The 19327-nt window shown below is 43.5% G+C and overlaps 1 pseudogene; it reads right to left on the bottom strand.

The window, feature by feature from the left end:
- Positions 1-11904: 11904 nt before the first annotated feature.
- LOC147998054 (large ribosomal subunit protein eL19 pseudogene) overlaps positions 11905-19327 on the bottom strand; it is a 42123-nt pseudogene continuing 34700 nt past the window's right edge.

Raw genomic sequence — 19327 nt, 5'->3', positions numbered from 1 at the left:
TTATTTTGTTGTTTCCACATACTTTTACTACACGGTCATTTACCATTCCTGTCCTCTTGAGAATATCCCTTATTTTCAGAATGCAGTTTCTCATTTTTAGACTAAGAATGCTGAAGAGACATGGCTTCCTGGTGATTATGCTGTGTAACGTTTCTCCTCTTGTGTTGATGTGAATGATACATTTGCTAAGTAATAAATTCTAATAAATTCTAGGCTGGTATCTGTGTTCTTTGAAACCGTGTTGTAAGGTGATCCAAGCCCTTTTATATTTTAGAATGTCCATTGAAAATTCAGGTGTTAATCTCATGTGATCAGCTTTACGTGTGACATAGTCTTTTTCCTTCACACTTTTTGTATTTTATATTTCTCTGTTCAGTTAGGCTTTGATGATGATGATGATGATTATGATGATGATGATTTTATTTTTATTATTATTTTTATTATAATGTTATGTTTATTATATTATTATTTTATTATCACTTTATTATATTATATTATTAATATTTACTGTTATTCTTGTTATTGTTTATTATTATTATTATTATTATTATTATTATTATTATTATTATTATGTGTCTACTTGATATTTTCTATGATTCTAGTACTTTAACAGGTATCTCTTAATCTGTTAAAGGCATAGAAAAATATGAAGGCTGTATGTGTGTGGCCTCCATCCATAAGCCCCCTATCCTTATATGGTTCCTCTGCCCTCTCTTCTTCAAAGGTTTTTCCCCCTCCCCAAAAAAATCCACTTGCTTCCTCCCCAGGATGACATTCTATTTACTGGAAGGTCCAGCCTTGGCATGACGAAGGGCTTCTCCCATTGTTATAAAACATGGTCATGCTTTGCTACATATGGAGCTAGATCCACCAGTCTGTCCATGTGCAGTCTTACGGAAGTGCTTTAGTCCCACAGAGTTCTGGTTTGTGACCACTGTTGTCCTTACAGGGTTGCAAGGCACTTCCGCTCCTTTAATACTTTCTCTATCTTCTCCAAAGGGGACCCTGTTCTCAGTTCAATGGTTGGCTGCAAGCATCAGCCTCGGTATTTGTCATGATCTAGACGAGCCTCTCAGGGGACAGCTCTATCAGGCTCCTGTGAGCATGCACTTGTTGGCCTCAGCAATGTTGTTTAGGTTTGGGGGCTGCATGCATGTGGGCTGCATCCCCAGGTGGTGCAGGCTCAGAATGGCTATTCCTTCAGTCTCTGCTCTAAACTTAATCTCCATATCATGTCCTATGAATATTTTTGTTTCCCCTTTTAATACAGACCATCCTCATTTGGTTCATCTTTCTTCTTGAACTTTGAGCGGTATGTGAATTGTAAGTTGGATAATTCAAGGTTTTGGGGTAGCATGTGTATGTGTGTGTGTGTGTGTGTGTGTGTGTGTGTCTGTGTGTCTGTGTGTGTGTGTGTGTGATTTGGTTGCCTCATTCAGGATGGTATTTTATAATTTCATTCATTTGCTTATGAATTTCATGATATCATTGTATTTGATTAATGAGTTGCACCCAATTACGTAGAAGAACCACATTTTCTGTACCCATTCCTGTGGTCAAATCATCTGGGTTCTTCCTAGCTTCTGACTGTCATGACTACAGCTGCTATAAACATAGTACAACGTGTGTCCTAGTTAAATGTTGAGGCATCATTTGGGAATATGCCCAGGAGTGGGATAGCTAAGTCCTCAGCATATACTATGTCCAATTATCTGAGGAAAGCCCAGAGTAATTTCCGGAATATGGTACCTCATTCCAATCCCTCCAATAATGGAGGAGTCTTCTTCTTTCTCCACATTGTGACCAGCATCTGCTGTTAACTGAATATTTGATCTTAGCCATTCTGCCTGCTCTATCTTTTGATTTGCATGATGAATAATGATGTTGAACATTTCTTTATGTATTTCTCAGCCATTCAAAATTCTTCTGCTGAAAATTATTTGTTTAGATCTGTACCCCATTTATAATAGGGTTATTTGACTTTCTGGAGTATAACTTCTTGAGTTCTTTGTACATATTGAATATTAATTCTCTTTCAGATATAGGATGGCAAAGATCTTTTTTGAAGATATTAGTTGCCATTTTGTCATAATGACAGTGTTCCTTGCCTTACAGACACTTTGGATTTTTACAAGGTCCAATCTGTCAGCTCTTCCTCGTAAAGTGTAAGCCACTGGTTTGGTGTTCTGTTCAAGAAATTTTCCCATGTTATCACATGTTCAACCTTTTCTCCACTTTTTCTTCTATTGATTTGTGTTTATCTCTTTTTTCTTGATGCCCTTAATCCACTTGGACTTCAGCTTTGTACAGCGTGATGAGAATGGATGGATTTACATTAATTTACACGCTGACATCTACGGGAACCAACACAGGTGTTTACTTGCCTGTCTCTGTACCCATACCATATAATTTTTATCACTATTGCTGGGTATTCAGCTTGAGCTTAGGGATGTTGATTTCCCCAGAATTTCTTTTATTTTGAGAATAGTTTTCACTTCCTAGTTTTTTTCTTATTCTAAATGAACTTGCATATTTCTCCTTCTAACTGTATGAATAATTTTGTTGAGATTTTCTTGGGGATTGCATTGAATCTGTAGATTGATATCGGCAAAGGGCCATTTTTACTATATCAATACTGCCAATCCATGACCATGAAAGGTCTTTCCATCTTCTCAAATTTTCTTCTATTAGAGACATGAAGTTCTCGTCATAAGGCGCTTTCACTTGCCTGGTTTGAGTTGCACGGAGGTATTTTTTGTTATTTGTGATTATTGTGAAGAGTGTCATTTCCCTAATTTCTTTCTCGGTCTGTTTATTCATGGAAGGTCACTGATCTGTTTGAGTTAATTCTATATCCAGGATTTTCCTGAAGCTGTTTATCACGTGCAGTAGTTTTCTGGTGGAAATAATGGAGTCACTTAGGTATACTATCATATCACCTGCAAATAGTGATATATTGGCCTCTTCCTTTCATATTTGTATCCTTTTGTCCTTCTTTTGTTGTCTGATTGGTCAGGCTAGTACATTGAGTACTATATTGAATAAGTAGGAAGAGAATGGATAGCCTTGTCTAGTCCCTGATTTTAGAGGGAGAGCTTCAAGTTTCTCTTCATTTAGTTTGATTTTTGGCTACTGGTTTGCTGTCCATGACTTTATTATGGTTGAGTATGGGCCTTGAATTCCTATCATTGCAAGGCTTTGGCTATGAAGGGGCGTTTTATTTTGTCAAATGCTTTCGCAGCATCTAATGAGATGAAAATGTCATTTTTTTCTTTCAGTTTGATTATCTGGTGGATTATGTTGATGGAATTCCATATTGAACTATTCTTGCATTCCTGTTATGAAGTCTCCTTGATCGTGATGGATAACCATTTTTAAGTGTTCATGGGTTTGGTTTGCAATGATGTGATTGAATATTTTTGTCAATATTCCAAAGAAAATTGGTCTGAAGTTCACTTTCTTTATTGGGTCTTTGTTTGCTTTAGGTATAAGCGTAACTGTGGCTTCATCGATGGAATTGGGTAGTTTCCTCTGTTTGTATTTTGTGGAAAATTTTGGACAATATTTGGTTCTAGGAAGTGCGGATAGAATTTTCCACTAAAATCAGTTGGTCCTGGGATCTTTTCCCAATTGGGAGCTTTTAATAATTGTTTCTAATTTTTTAGGATTCATGGTACAGTTTAGATATTTTTTCTGACCCTGACTTAACTTTGGTAACTGCTCCCTGTATAGAAAATTGATCATTTGGTCCAGATTTTTTACTTTTCTTGAATATAAATTTCAGTAATACGGTATGATGATGTTTTGAATTTGTGCAGATTCTGTTGTTTTGTCTCCCTCTCATTTCTGATTTTGTTATTTGGATACTTTCTCTGTGCCCTTTTGTCATTCATATCAGGTTTATCTACCATGTTGATTTGCCCTTGGATCCAGCTCCTGGTTTTATTGATTCTTTGTAGAGTTCTTTGTGTTTCTCCTTAGTTGATTTCAGACCTGAGTTTGATTATTTCCTGCCTTCGGCTCCTCTCGGGCAAATCTGCTTCTTTTTGCTTTTGAGCTTTTATATTTGTTGTCAAGCTGCTAATGTATGCTCTCTCCAGTTTCCCTTTGGATGCTCTCAGAGCTTTGAGTTTTCCTCTTAGCTCTCCTTTCATTGTGTCCCAGAAGTTTAGTTTGTTGTGCATTACATTTCCTAAAATTTTAAAACATTTTTAATTTTTTAATTTTTTTCTTTAGTTCTTCCTCTACCAAGTTATCACTAAGTAAAATATTGGTCAACCTCTATGAGTATTTGGGGTTCCTGACATTTTTGTTGTTATTGAAGTCCAGCCTTAGGTCATGGTAGTGTGAGAAAATGCATGGGATTATTTCACTCTTTTGTATCTGTTGATGCCTCTTTTATGACCAACTCTAAGATCAGTTTTGGAGAATGTGTCATGAGTTCCTGAGAATAAGGTATATTCTTTTGTTCTAGGATGAAATATTCTATAGATATTTCTTAAATCCATTTGGTTCAAAATCTGTTAATTTCTCTGTGTCTCCGGTTTCACTTTCCATGATCTGGCCATTGCTGAGTGTGGGTTGTTGAAGTCTCCCACGACTATTTCGTTAGCCTGAGCTTTAGTTCAGTTTCCTTTATAAGTTTAGGTGCCCTTTGATGTAGCGTATAGATATTCGGGATAGAGAATTGACCCTGGTGGAATTTTTTTCTCTGATGAAAATTAAGTGTCCATCCTTATCTTTTTTTTTTATTAATTTTGGGTGAATTAGATACTGTAATGTATCCTCCAGGATGTTTCTACAGACCATTTTCTTGGAAAATTGTTTTCTAGCCTGTTATTCTGAGATACTATCTGTCTTTGTCACTAAGCTGTGTTTCCTTAATGCAACAAAATTCTAGTTCCTCTTTATGTATGCGGTCTGTTAGTCTATGTCTTTTTTATTGGAGAATTTTGCATGGATGCTAAGAGATATTAAGGAATAGTTATTGTGGTTTTCTGTTATTATTTTTTGGTAGAGGTGGAATTATGTTTGTGTGACTCTATTTTCAGGGTTTGTTGAAAGAAGATTACTTTCTTGCTTTTTATGTTTTAGTTTTTCTCCTTGTGTTGGAGTTTCCCTTCTATTATCTTTCATAGGGCAGGATTTGGGAAAACATTCTGTGTAAATTTAGTTTATCATAAAATAACTTGGTTTCTCCACCTGCGTTGATTGAAAGTTTTTCACGGTATAGTATCCTGGGCTGGCATTTATTTTCTCTTAGGGTTTTATAAAATCCACTCTGGATCTGACTTTCATAGTCTCTGGTGAGAAGTCTGGTGTAATACTTATAGGTATGCCTATATATGATACTTGACTTTTTGGATTACTGATTTTAATATTCTTTCTTTGTTTCTGCATTTGGTGTTTTGACCCTTATGTGAAGGGAGAAATTTCTTTTTTGTCCAATCTATTTGGAGAAATGTAAGATATTTTTATTATTATAGGCATTTCTCCCTTTAGGTTAGGGAAGTTTTCTCCTATAATTTGAAATGTGTCTGGGCTTTATCTTTGACTTAGGAGTATATTTTAGTCCTTTAGATCTCTCTCTCTCTCTATCTCTATCTCTATCTCTCTCTCTCTCTCTCTCTCTCTCTCTCTCTCTCTCTCTCTGTGTGTGTGTGTGTGTGTGTGTGTGTTCATGTGTTGGGTCATAGCAGGAAACAGGGTGGATAGCTGGATTTCAAGAATCTCTGAAATTTGAGTATTTTCCTGAGCTTCTGGGTAGAGATATGGCTGTGTGGGTCTGTTTGGTATCTGATCTTTTAAATAGAGAAGGGCTTACATTGGGAGGGCCCATCCCAAGCAAAATGGACAAAACCACATGGTTTCCCTCATTTTGGGGGCCCTAAAATTCTTTAAAGATTCATTGTGCTCATAGGAAATGGGAGAAGCAGGTCTGGGGCTGGAAGGGGGTTAAACATAGACCTTGCTGGATGCAGAGGAAGAGGTGCTGCTCCTCTGTTAGCCAGGAGACTGGCCAGGACAGCATCAAGTTAACAGGCAAACCATGTTGTCATCACTTGGGGGAACCATGGTGAATTAGGATGAAAAGCATCTCTCCTGTCCTAAGCCAGATTCCCCAGGGCCTCTGGGCCATCTCAGACACTGACTAACAAAGACATCAATATCAGAGCTGAGAGATCCACATGTGAACCTAGTCACATTCATCAGTTTCCCCTCTGGAAGAAACAGATCAATTACAGTCAGGACCAGCTTAGGCACAGCCTAAGTTCCAGCTGCCTTTTCCAGCGCCACCACCAGCCTTGTTAGTGAATGTGATCTGGCACTGATGAGTGGGCTGCATTCTTGGGTTATGGTTATTCTAATACAACCACTATAGGGAACATCTGTTGCTGGACATAGCACCGTAGGCATGGCCATGCCTGGTTGGTTTCTATTAATATCACTCATAAATCACAGGCTTAAGTGGATGGAGGGGTAAAAGGGTTTGTGGCTGTGGGACCACTTCACTACTGGGGACTTGGCAGGACTTGGTCTACCCTGGACTTTCTCCAGGATCCTCCCATTATTCCCTTTCCAATTGAGGTGTTAAATCACAGAGAGAATGGGTCCAGGTGGTATCCTGGAGACCTTGGCTCTGACATCACGGAAACATCATGTGATCAGGCTGAATTAGCACACACTCGATGTTCTCATGCTCTTCTTCAAGCCAGTGACCCTTGCACTGAACCCCATGATTATTGATTAGTGAGTGAATGTAAGACTGAAAGGGGGTGGGGCTGCAGTATTGCCCTGTACAGGGCAGCCGGATGTCTTCCTGTAGGCAGAGCCCACATCGGAATGACTGCGGCTCCAGACAGAGTGCCCAGGGCTGAGAATTTAAATTATGATCCTTGAATCCCTAACGTAATGAGCCATCTCCCAGCCCCTGGTGTTTTGTCTGATGGGTCTGCAAGTTGCATGTTTAATATGTAAGGAATGGGAACCATGAGGAATGGGAAAAAGAGAGTGTTTGTCTCCTCTGCCCACCCTCTCTGCTCCCAGGGAGGTTGTGGCAATGGCAGGCTGCCCTCATCTTCTCAGTGAACTGGACTTCGAGGATGTTCTCAGGACCTTGGGGAGGGCCAGAGACGCTGCTTCGTTCTGCAGGATGTTTCTGACTCTTGAAGGTTCTGGATGAATTCCAGGTGAATGGATACCTTTACCTCACAGAGAGGGAAATCAAGAGGCTCGATTATTGCACCAGCATCTGGGGTCTGTGGGACCCGTGGGGAGGGCTCTGTCCTTTGTCAGCATTGGTGGGGACACTGGATACTGCAGTCACAGCCTGAGCAGTTCCTGTCCCACTCAGGGTCCTCCATTCAGGAAAAGCTGGATCCCCTACTAAACCACAGGGGGAAATCAGTGAGTTTATTACACAGAGAAGGTGACTGTCACTGTTTCTGATTTGAACACGGGCATTTAGAGAGAGCTTTATACACAATTCTGTGGCTTTTCAGGCACCATTGTTCAAAAGATATAATTTACAGCAAGGTTGAAGGATAAAGTGAAGTTTAAAAATTAGGTAAAATATAGTGATTGAATGTACTTGTTTTAATTTAATTTTTTTTAGATTTATTTTGTTATTTTATATGTACTTGCACCTATGTGTTTGTGCTATATGCATATGGTACCCTTAGAGATCAGAAGAGGGTGTGTGATCCATTCGAACTGGACTAATGGATGGTTGTGAGCTGCCACGTGGGTGCTGGGAATGGAACTCGGGTCTTCTGCAAGAGCAGCCATTGCTCTTTAGGACTGACCCATCTCTCTAGCCCATCACTTGTTTCTCTTAGGGGATTTTCTTTTGCAAATAAAGTTCCAAGATGGTTTTATAGTTACATCGTTTGGGTGTAGGGATGAGAGTGGATTAGTCACAGCATGAAACCAGAGGCCATATACTTCCTGACCCTCAGTAAGGACAGTTTCAATTGTGTGTGTGTGTGTGCACGCGCACACACACACACACACACACACACACACACACACATGCATGCACGCGCATGCATATTGTTTACAGATTCCCTTGGAGGCCAGAAGAGGACCTCAGGTTCCCAGAGCTGATTTACAGGCAGCTGTGAGCTGCTTAAGTGGATCCTAAGAACAGAATTTGTGTTCCCTGCGAGTTTGGAACATGCTCTTAACTGATGGGCTATCTCTTCAGGCCCATGTGTTTCTCAGCCTCGACTGAGATATCTTTAGGAAAACGTGCACTATCTCTGCAGGCAGCCTTGGCTGGGTCGGTTGTGTTGATGTTTCTGGTGCTCAGCCATCAGGAGACAAAGGCTAGACCCCAGAAGATAGCTTCTCTCCATTTTAGCGTCGCCCTTAACTCTCCAGTTCCTCTATCCTGTCTTGTTCGAACCACAAGCACAATGCTGCTTCCTCCAGGACACTGGAGGTGTGTTCTCGTCGGTTGAGCAAGGACGTGAGTCTATGAATAAAGGTCAGCATGACTCAGTGCCTTTTGCTCTACTATCTATGAAACGTTTTGCCTAGAATTATGGCCAGGGCTGGTTCAGGTGTGTAAATTAGAGACAGCCTCACAGTCTCTTGTGTTGAGCCTCTTTTATAACCTCAGAGGCTCTCTGGGCATCCTGTCACCAACCACACCACCTTTACCCCTGAAAGGATGGCTGAACACAGGCTTTGGGGCCGAGATACTTCTGCAAGCTGTGAGACTGTGGAGTCAAACTGCTGTCCTGTCCTAAGCTTCCCTGATTCTGTCACATGCAGCTCTTCAGCTTGACATCATAAACTGGAGGGGAAGAGAGCTTGGAGCTCATTACCATGGGTGTCTTGGAAAGTTTGGGGGTGAGTTGTGCATTAATAAAGCCTCATTTGAATAATGAGCTTATGCTATTTATTTTCTTGGAGAGCTGCTCTGAGGGAAGCAGAGAGGCTTCTCCTATAGGAAGCCTGGTGGCCCATGGGCCCGAGGTCCATCACTTGGGGGAAGGAGGGGGATGCAAGAATGCTATTTTAAAATCTCTGTTATTGAAGGAAACACCCGGAACTGGAACATTGTGGGGCGGTTTGTCAGCTGTTTCTGTGAGAAAAGGCCTGGGATCAGCCAACATCTTCTCCTGTCTTTCAACGCTGCTCTCTGCCGTGCATAGGAGATGGTCTAAAATCTGCCCATCTCATCTCCCCAAACCATGTGCTCTTCTTCATTTTTTATGGGAATGAGTAGAATGGTGGTCAACTTGGGATCATGTGGCTACCTTAGTGGTCATGAGGGGGACTCCACAGGAAGAGAGGTGTTCTCACACCAAACACCCAGATCTGCCTGATCTTGCCCTGGGTGCTTAAAAAGGATGGCATCTCTGCACCAAAAAGCAATGATTCCTCTGTACATATGGATATTTAAATCTGATCCGGGCTCATGATCTAGTCTAGGTAAAACAAGCATCCTATGTGCCTTTTCTCTGTGATTTTTTTTTTTTTTTTTTTTGCAATTGGCTGGGCAAAGTGAAATCATCTCTCATGTGGTACAGGAAGAAACGAGCCAGATTCCTTCAGCTCTGTAATTAAATCACATACCTTCATGCCTTTGGCTGCACCCAGCAATCTTCCTTCCCAGAACTACTTGCCCATCAGTCTAAGCCAGAGTTCAGAGCCATAAACAAAAGTACAGAAGGCACAAGCCTGATTCTGCTGACTGTGCGGCTCAAGAACTCACACATGCAGGCACTTACGAGGCTGCACACTGAAGCTGCACACACTTAACATTATGATATTGCAGAGGATGGGAGGGTCTGTGCACACATGCCAATTTCATACTTCAGGGAGCTACAAGACTTCATGTTCTTGGGGTTTTGGAGCCACCCAGACCCAACGAATGTTCTTCACGCAAACATCATGAGTCTTTAAGCAAGACTTTAAAACAACGGTGCAATTATCATATATGTGAAGAGACCCTGTGGTGGTTTGAATGTGCACTGCCCAGGAAATTGCACTATTAGGAGGTTGGCCTTCTTGGAGGAGGTGTGTCCCTGTGGGGGTGAGTTCTTGAAATCCTTCTCACAGCCATGTGGGAGACAGTCTGCTCCTGGCTTCTTTTAGATGAAGATGTAGAACTCTCAGCTCCTTCTCCAGCACCATGTCTGTCTGCACACTGCCATGCCCTCTGCCTTGATGATCATGGACTGACCCTCTAAACCTGTAAGCCAGCCTCGATTACATGTTGTCCTTGGTCATGGTGTCTCTTCTCCACAGTGGAAACCTAACTAAGACCCCAGACTGGATAGTTAATGGGATTGCTCAAATGTCCTTGGCACCATCACTCTTTTATCTTCTGCAATGTCCCATCCCAATCTCTCTCCAGTCCAGGGTGTACGTCCAGTCTTGGTTCTCACAGGACTCCCATATACAAGGCACTTTCCCTCAGAGTCTCCTAGTGTCTACAATACCACCAGCCATGCCATCCTCTTCATTGATAGGGTGAAGTCTATTCCCGAGGACGGACACCAAGTCTCCCATGTGGTTTTGTAGAGTAGCAAAGCATCTCCAGGGACAGGGCACAGATTCTGGGGCTTATAGAGATGGCTCAGCCATGAAGAACACGTGTTACTCTTGCAGAGGACCCAGGTTCTATTCCCAGCATCCATATGATGGCTCACAGTTGAACTGTTAGCCAGTTTCAGGAGATCTAATGCCCTCTCTTGGCCACTTCAGACATCAGGCAGGCACGTGGTGCACACAGTTCCATGTAGCCAGAACATTCACACATTCAATAATATAAACACATCTGATTTTTAAAAGGAATGAGCTTTGGAATATGTGTGATGCTGAGCATGTATCCCAACAGCTCTCTTTCAAGGGGAGGAGGGACACCAGGAGTTTGGAACCCGGTGGCTATAGGTGAGAAAGGACCGTATGGTCATGTCAGTATAATGCCTCCCGGTTTGGAAGTGCTCATCTCATGGATATGATGGTGCCCATGAGGCAGAGGTCTCAGCACTGAGAATGGGAATAGTCAGCACTGGGGGAAGGCGGCAGGTGAATGACTACGTCTTTCTTCAAATAAAATGAAAGAGGTTCTTTTCCCCATGTTTTCTGTCATCATAGAGTTCTAAAATCCCCTGTGGTCCAGAAGAACTTAATTTGAAAGTCATTACAATGGAGATGGGGGTTGAGCTGACAGTTCAGTAAGGAAATATTTGATGAGCCAAGAAAAAAGTGTGAAATTTAACATTATGAACACGATTAATGAGCAGGGTGGTTGCAAAAATTCATAAAAGAAAATAACAACACAACACGCAGGCGCTGGTCTCTGTTGGCTCCTCAGGCTGCTGACTGTGTGTCCTGATTTGTCTGCGTTAAATTGTTGAGGCTCTAGGCTTGCCCACATGGCTGATGTCTCTCATCTGAACTTGACAGGATAACTTTATGTTTTTTTTGTACACACATTCCTAATGCCATAATCACGTTAGCTGAAGTGGGCTCGGGGGTTTGCCAGCCAGTCAGGGATGAAGAGGCTTAATATGTTTCTTCTTTAAAAACAACAACAAAAACAACAACAGCAGAAGCAACAACAACACCCCAAAACAAACAAACAAAAAACTAACAAGTATGTATTTATTTTTTAAAACCACAACAACTTCATATTCACCAGAAAAGGAAACTGGAATTTATGTTGTCTGGTGGGTACTTGTTCCTCTCTCTAGAGTGCTATTGTATTAGGGTTTCCAGAGAAACAGAAATGGCAGAATGAATCCACATTGTCTTAGTTAGATTTCCATTGCTGTGTACAGACACCATAGCCAAGGTAACTCTATTTTATTTTAAGGCTTGTTTTATTTTAATGACTGATCATGTGAGGCCACAGTGAGGTCACTATGCACAGACGAGAAGGAAAATTTATTTCTTGGTCTCTTCCGCCTTGGACAGAGTCTTGATTATCTTCCCCTTCTTGACCTGGAGGTGCTCCTCTCACAAGTTTTTGTGCGTCCTTGGACTTAGAACTTCGAACATCACCCTGGTCAGCCAGTAGTTTCTTGCAGGCCTCGTCTGCCTTTGGTTTGTGGTTCTGCTCCATAAGAATCCATTGGTTTTTGGATACATTCCTTTTGACCTTCAGGTACAGGCTATGACACATATGGCATTCAATCTTTTTAGATTCGCAGTATCTCCTGAGAAGCCGGTGCAGGATGCTCATCCTTCTCATCCAGGTCACCCTCTCAGGCACCCAAATATTGGCAGTGCCCCTTCCCTTCCCTATGACCATATGCCTGCCCTTCAAGGTGTGTTTCTGGCAGCGAGTCTGAGGATGGACAGTTACAGGCTTCCAGATGATCAGGCCATCTTAAATCAGCTTCGTGATCAGCTGATGGGAGTTGGCATTGGCGATTTTATTGGTCTCATTGGGGTCCAACTGGACCTTCTTTTTACCACAGTGGAGGACAGTAGAGGCAAGACACTTCTGTAGACTGAGTATGCTCATGGCTGCAGACGCAGCAGCCAAGGTAACTCTTACAAAGGAAAAGGTTCCATTGCAGCTGGCTTACAGTTTCAGAGGTTCAGTCCATTGTCATCATGGCAGGAATCATGGGAGCATCCAGGCAGACTTGGTGCTGGAGGAGCCCAAAGTTCTTGATGCACAGACAGCAGAAAGGGATTGTCTGTACCACTGAGCATAGTTTGAGCATATACAAATCTCAATGCATAGCCACCACAGTGGCACACTTCCTCCACCAAAGTCACACCTACTCCAACAAGGCCACACCCACTCCAACAAGGCCACACTTACTCCAACGAGGCCACACCAAATCCAACAAGGCCACACCCAATCCAACAATGCCACACCCAATCCAACAGGCCACACCCACTCCAAAAAGGCCACAACCAATCCAAAAAGGCCACACCCAATCCAAAAATGCCACACCCACTCCAACAAGGCAACACCCACTCCAACAAGGCCACACCTACTCCAACAAGGCCACACCTACTCCAAAAAGGCCTCACCTACTCCAACAAGGTCACACCCACTCCAAGAATGCCACACCTACTCCAACAAGGCCACACCAACTCCAGCAAGTCCACACCTATTCCAACAAGGCCACACCCACTCCAACAAGGCCACACCCACTCCAACAAGGCCACACCTACTCCAGCAAGGCCACACCTACTCCAACAAGGCCACACCTACTCCAACAAGGCCACACCTACTCCAACAAGGCCACACCTGCTCCAACAAGGCCACACCTACTCCTACAAGGCCACACCAACTCCAACAAGGCCACACCTTCTCCAACAAGGCCACACCCTCCCAACAAGGCCACACCTACTCCAACAAGGCCACACCTACTCCAACAAGGCCTCACCTACTCCAACAAGGCCACACCTTCTCCAACAAGGCCACACCAAATCCAACAAGGCCACACCTTCTTCAACAAGGCCACACCCTCTCCAACAAGGCCACACCTACTCCAAAAAGGCCACACCCACTCCCACAAGGCCACACCCACTCCAACAAGGCCACACCTGCTCCAACAAGGCCACACCTACTCCTACAAGGCCACACCAACTCCAACAAGGCCATACCTACTCCAACAAGGCCACACCCTCCCAACAAGGCCACACCTACTGCAACAAGGCCACACCTACTCCAACAAGGCCTCACCTTCTCCAACAAGGCCACACCTTCTTCAACAAGGCCACACCCAATCCAACCAGGCCACACCCAATCCAACCAGGCCACACCTACTCCAACAATGCCACACCCAATCCAACAAGGCCACACCTACTCCAACAAGGCCACACCTACTCCAACAAGGTCACACCTACTCCAACAAGCTCACAGCTACACCAACAAGGCCACACCTACTCCAACAAGGCCACACCTACTCCAACAAGGTCACAGCTACTCCAACAAGGCCACATCTACTCCAACAAGGCCACACCTACTCCAACAAGGCCACACCTCCTAATAGTATCACTCCTCATGGGTCAAGCATTCAAACACATGAGTCTATGGTGGCCTACTCCTATTCAAACCACCAAACACATCAAAAGGTAATTTGGCTTAAGGACACTGGATAATCTAACAATGGCTGTCTCATGCAAGGGTCCTGAGAACCGCATTGGCTGCTCAGTCTATGATGTTTGATGCCTCAGCCATCTTAACCTGGTACTGAAGGCATGTGAGTTTCCTGGAGGCGTTGGTCTTCAGTCTACAATGAGATATCAGAGAAGGTGGTTGGAATATTAGCAAACGAATGCAGCAGCCACAGGAGAGATGAACTTGCCAGTGAGAGTGAAGGCAGGCAGACAAAAATCAAAGCCTCCTTCTGTCACATTCTTAAATCTGGGTTGCCACCAGAAGGTCCCACCCAATCTTAGGGCAATCTTCCTGATTAAAATAACCTGATCAAGAAAATCCCTCAAAAAAGTGGCCAGATGCGTGCATTTTAATTGAGTAGAGACCACTCAAGTCAGCAACCAAGATTAGTAATCATGTCTGCCAACTCTCTCATACAATTTATTTTTCTTGTTTGGTTTATATTTTGGGCCTGAGATTAACCAAGCCGTGCCTCTCATATTGCTTAGCCTTGAAGCATTCATCTGCATTCTGTTCTCACTAGAAATCATGAAGCACATTGTATGTTCACCCCTTTCCTGGCTGATCCCTGCCTCAACCAGGAACCAGCCAGCTTGCTTTCTCTCCAGTCTCAGAGACTGATTGGCTGATAACGAGGCTTCAAGTCCAGGATTAGAGCCTGGCAAATTTACTGAAGCCTGCTACCTGGCTTATAGATGGTGCATACTGCCTATATCTTCCTGGGCTGAGAAGGTCCAGCAAGCTCTCTGGGGGTTCTTTTTAAACATAGGTGCACCAATAATACAGAGGAGGAGTCCATCTTTATGACTGAGGTCACACCCTCCAAAGTGCTGCTTCCCAATGATGTCATCTTTGGTGACATCTTCCTAGGGTTGGGATAGGAGAGACATTTAGATCACAGCAACCTCTACCGATGGAGAAGGCTCTCCTCCAGCTTGCACCGGCATCATCAGGCTTCTGTGTGGAGGCAGCACTGGCAATGTGAGTCCCAAGAATGTCCCTGTTATGTCTCCTTGGCCCTAATGTCCCCTGTACCATGACCCTCACCCTGCAACAGCTGCCCTTGTGTGCACCAGAGCTCAGCTTCCCTGATGTCAGGCACCTGGGATCTACCTCTATCTCCTTTAAAACACATTTGTTAGCTAAAGGATATGGGGCAGCAGGTAAACTGCTTGCAGTACATGCATGGAGACCTGAGCTTGGATCCCCGGAGCCAACTAACAAGTCTAAGGTGGTAGCATGCACTCTGACCCGGAATCAGGGAGAGAGAGACCAGGCGACAGCTGAAGTTCACTGGCCACCCCAAAGTCAATTTTTTACTTAGGGTTATACTGCTAGGAATGGACACCATAACCAAGGTAACTCTTATAAGGACAACATTTAACTGGGGTTGGCTTACAGGTTCAGAGGTTCAGTCTATTACCATCAACGTGTGAACATGGCAGCATCCAGGCAGGCACAGTGCAGGAGGAGCTGAGAGTTCTACATCTTCATCTGAAGTCTGCTAGGAGAATACTGGCTTTCAGGTATCTAGGATGAGGGTCTTAAAGCCCACACCCACAGTAACACACTCACTTCAACAAGGCCACATCCACTCCAACAGGGCCATACCCTCTAAAGCTGCCTCTCCCTGGGCTGAACATACACGCACACACACACACATGCAGGCAAACAGGCATGCACGCACCCAATCCATCACAGGCATCAGTTCCCAGAACCCAGTGAGAAAAGCCTACCTCAAAAACCAAGACAGGCACTGGCAAGATAGCTCAGTATGCAAGGGCACTTTCCACCAAGCCTGAGGATCTGAGTTCAATCCCCAAGACTCACCAGGTGGAAGATGTGACTGAATCCTACAACATGTTCCTTGGTCTCTACACATGTGTTGTAGCATGTATGTGTTTCCACTGACTAAGAAAAACTATTTCAAAGAGGAATGACACCCAAAATTGTCCTCTGACATCTACATGCATGCACATACAGATGTCACGAGTGTACACACACACACACACACACACACACACACACACACACACCACTTGTCTTGGAGACAGTCTCATGTAGATGTTTTTAAAGATAATACAGGTCTTAGTGCAATTCTTGTTCTAGTGTCCAAAGAGAGAGACATCTCTAATAGGGTCGGGTATGCACAAGGTTTCCCATCTAAAGAAATAGAAAACGGGAATGTTATGTTTCCCAATTTCTGGGTGAAAAATCAATGAATTCTGCTCTTTGACCTTGCACGTTCCTGCTTATCTTCAGAAGTGATAGCCAGACATTGCTGTCACCTGGTCAATTGGAAGTGCCAATATGATATTGGGCTGGGACAGGGATGAGAGACATTATGGTCCTGGTCCACACACAAACCCACAGCTGTAGGGAGCTGTTCCCCGCTTCATTTAGCGTAGTAGGGACAGCATCAGAGGGAAAAGGGATTATGCCTCTTAAATAAGAAACAAGCTTATGCAGTTTCATAGGAGATAAACTGACACAAGCTTGGGTTTCTGTTGATTCTTGTCTTGAGTGAGTGAAGACATAGTTTTCAGCTTTTCCTAATAGGCTCTGGGTTTCCTTTTAACATTCTCATCTCAATGCTCTGAAATCCCACTCTTTGTGTGTAATCCTCTTATGGTGCTTGAATCACTCTGGTCAGTCCATTAGACCTAATAGTTACTTAATGTTTCCTTTTCAAACACACTGCTTGGGATGAGGAGACAGCTTGGGGTGGAGCCTGAGGAACTGGACACAAGGTAAAAACTAAACATGGGTTTACGTTCTTGGACCAAGACTTGGAGAATTCCTGGGATTTACTGCCAGACCTTCTGGCCAATACTGGTTAGATTCAGGCCACAGAGAGACACTGGGTCAAAAACAAGGTAAATTGTTCCTCTGACCTGCATGTCACACACATGAGCACATACACGCATACCACATATGCATATATGCATGCACACAAATGGGAAATTATGTTTTTAAACATCCATGCATGTAACGAATTTTCCTCAGAAAACCCCCAGAGCACTTTTTTAAAGAGGACATAGTTGCAAAAACAGATCCAAGGGAAAAAAAGTTGTAATGGAGAAGAGTCTGACACCCCTTCATTATATGGGGATACATGTAGACTTAGATTTTTTTCAAACCTACTTTAATAAGGGTTCTCAAATGCTTAGAGCCCCCTTCTGGCCCACTGTCCAAAGGTAGAGGAGAAAAGGTGATAAATAGGGCAAGTGGATGTGGACCTGTTTAGAAGTAGTTCTTTGGGGCAAATCCCATCTGAGCTGTCAGGACACCTGCAGTCCAGTCCAGTAGTGTCAGGATACCAATAGTCCAGTTGAAAAAAAAATGTCACCAAACACAAGTCAGCACTGGTAGCACAATCTACCGAAACAGTCAGGCCTCCACCAAACTGGCAGTAGTCAGCAGGAGTGACCAGAACCAGCTGGAACACCAGCAGCTCTTTCCACACCTCAATAAATTGAAGGTCAGTGAGAATCGAGACCAAGGAGGGATTGCAGGGCAAACAAGGCAAGCACCTCATCAGTGTCTACTGAGTCACACTCGTATCTCTCCCAATATCATGTGACTCGCCTTATCAAAACCCCACATGAGTCTGCATCACAGGACAACCAGAAATTTCCACTTCAGACACCAGAGTGTGAGGAACGAGAGAGAGACTGAGACATATGGAACAAACAAGGATATCCCCTTGAATTGTACCATGTCCCCAAATTACTGGGAAGGGAAGATACCTCTTTGCTGAGCTGCTAAATTCTATTTAAATCACAGTGGAATCCAACTGGCCGGTTTCCTAAAATTGTCTGTGTTGTCACCTGATACACACGCCTTATACTTTGTGGCTGACGATGGACCTTCATTCAATAGCTCTAGCCGTCCTTTTGCTACTTTGTAGGTTCTCCTTTCTTTCACATTCAACCCCCTAACACTAGACAGGAGAGAAAAGAGGAGAGAGGGGAAGGGGTTCTATCACCATTAGACGACCTCCTGTTGATTAGGGGCATCGAGTTCCTTGGGGGGAAAGTTTGATCTTCATTCTCAGGATGTTTAATTTCTTCTTTGGGCATGACTATTTAACAAACGGCAACAAACAGCAGCCCAGCTCTGGGGCTCTAGCATTTATATGTTCTCTGAAAAGTCTCCAGCATCCCAAATGTTACTCACTTGCAAAATCTATCTGCTGCTGGCAAAATCACGCCCTTGCCAGAGCACGAGGCAAATCATAGTCAGCTACTGTTGACAATCGGAAGCAACCCCATACCCCACAGCCTGGATTAAAACAAAAACATTCTCTTATCATATTTCTATGTTTTTAAATACACCAAAATTCTCACTGCAAATAGCCAGTTTCATTTGGATATTAGTATAACTGACTTTCTATCCTTTAATCCATGGAGGGCATCCTGATTAGCTTGAATCAGTCACACTAGCTTTGTTCTTTGCATGTCACTGGTGTTGAGGTGCATCAGAAGACTCACTGAGACACACCAAAAATCTTCTGAGCAAAGATTTTTTTCTGTCTGTCATAAATAGGGAGCTATCCAAGACAGTTTCATCTCTCTTCCTCTTCCTCCCATCCAGGCTTGGAGTTCTGCTGTGGAGGAGTGTGATGTGTTCTCTGGGGATGCAGCCGCCATCTTGTGACTACATTATAGCCAATCACTGAGGGCAGTAGGATGAGAAAGATGGATGAGCCAAGAGTCCTATGGGATGGCTGGGCTGGTGAACTGATGCTGTGTGTGCTTTGGTGTATCTTCCCAAGTCAACCACACCCTTGGGATTAAGGGATACTGATTGGTTTTATATTACTGTGACCAGACACATTCCCAGCAGATATATTTATTGTGTTTGCCTTCTCAGGCCAGAATTATTGTCAGCCTCATTTGAACTCACCTTCTGTCCTATCGCAAGCCCACTTTGCCAGCCCCTCCCCAGGCCCTCCTTAGGAATTAGCAACCACACACTCAAATAAGGGCCAATGTCCCATGAGGTGGATGTGATACAACAATTAAAACACAGACACCAGGAAGGACAATGGAATATTATTAAAATGTTTCTGCCCAAAGAAGAGTGAAGTTAATATAATTTTAAAGTTACATTCTTTTATCGCCCCTCTCCCCGTTAAATGTTTGATAACTATCTGCTAAATATCTGACCTTTCTCAGGACCACAAATCACAGATGATATCCACCCCTCCCTTCTTCATGA

Source organism: Rattus norvegicus, chromosome Y (genome assembly GCF_021556685.1).
Source record: "Rattus norvegicus strain SHRSP/BbbUtx chromosome Y, alternate assembly SHRSP_T2T, whole genome shotgun sequence".
Classification (NCBI taxonomy): domain Eukaryota; kingdom Metazoa; phylum Chordata; class Mammalia; order Rodentia; family Muridae; genus Rattus; species Rattus norvegicus.
This window is presented reverse-complemented; position numbering and strand designations above follow the sequence as displayed.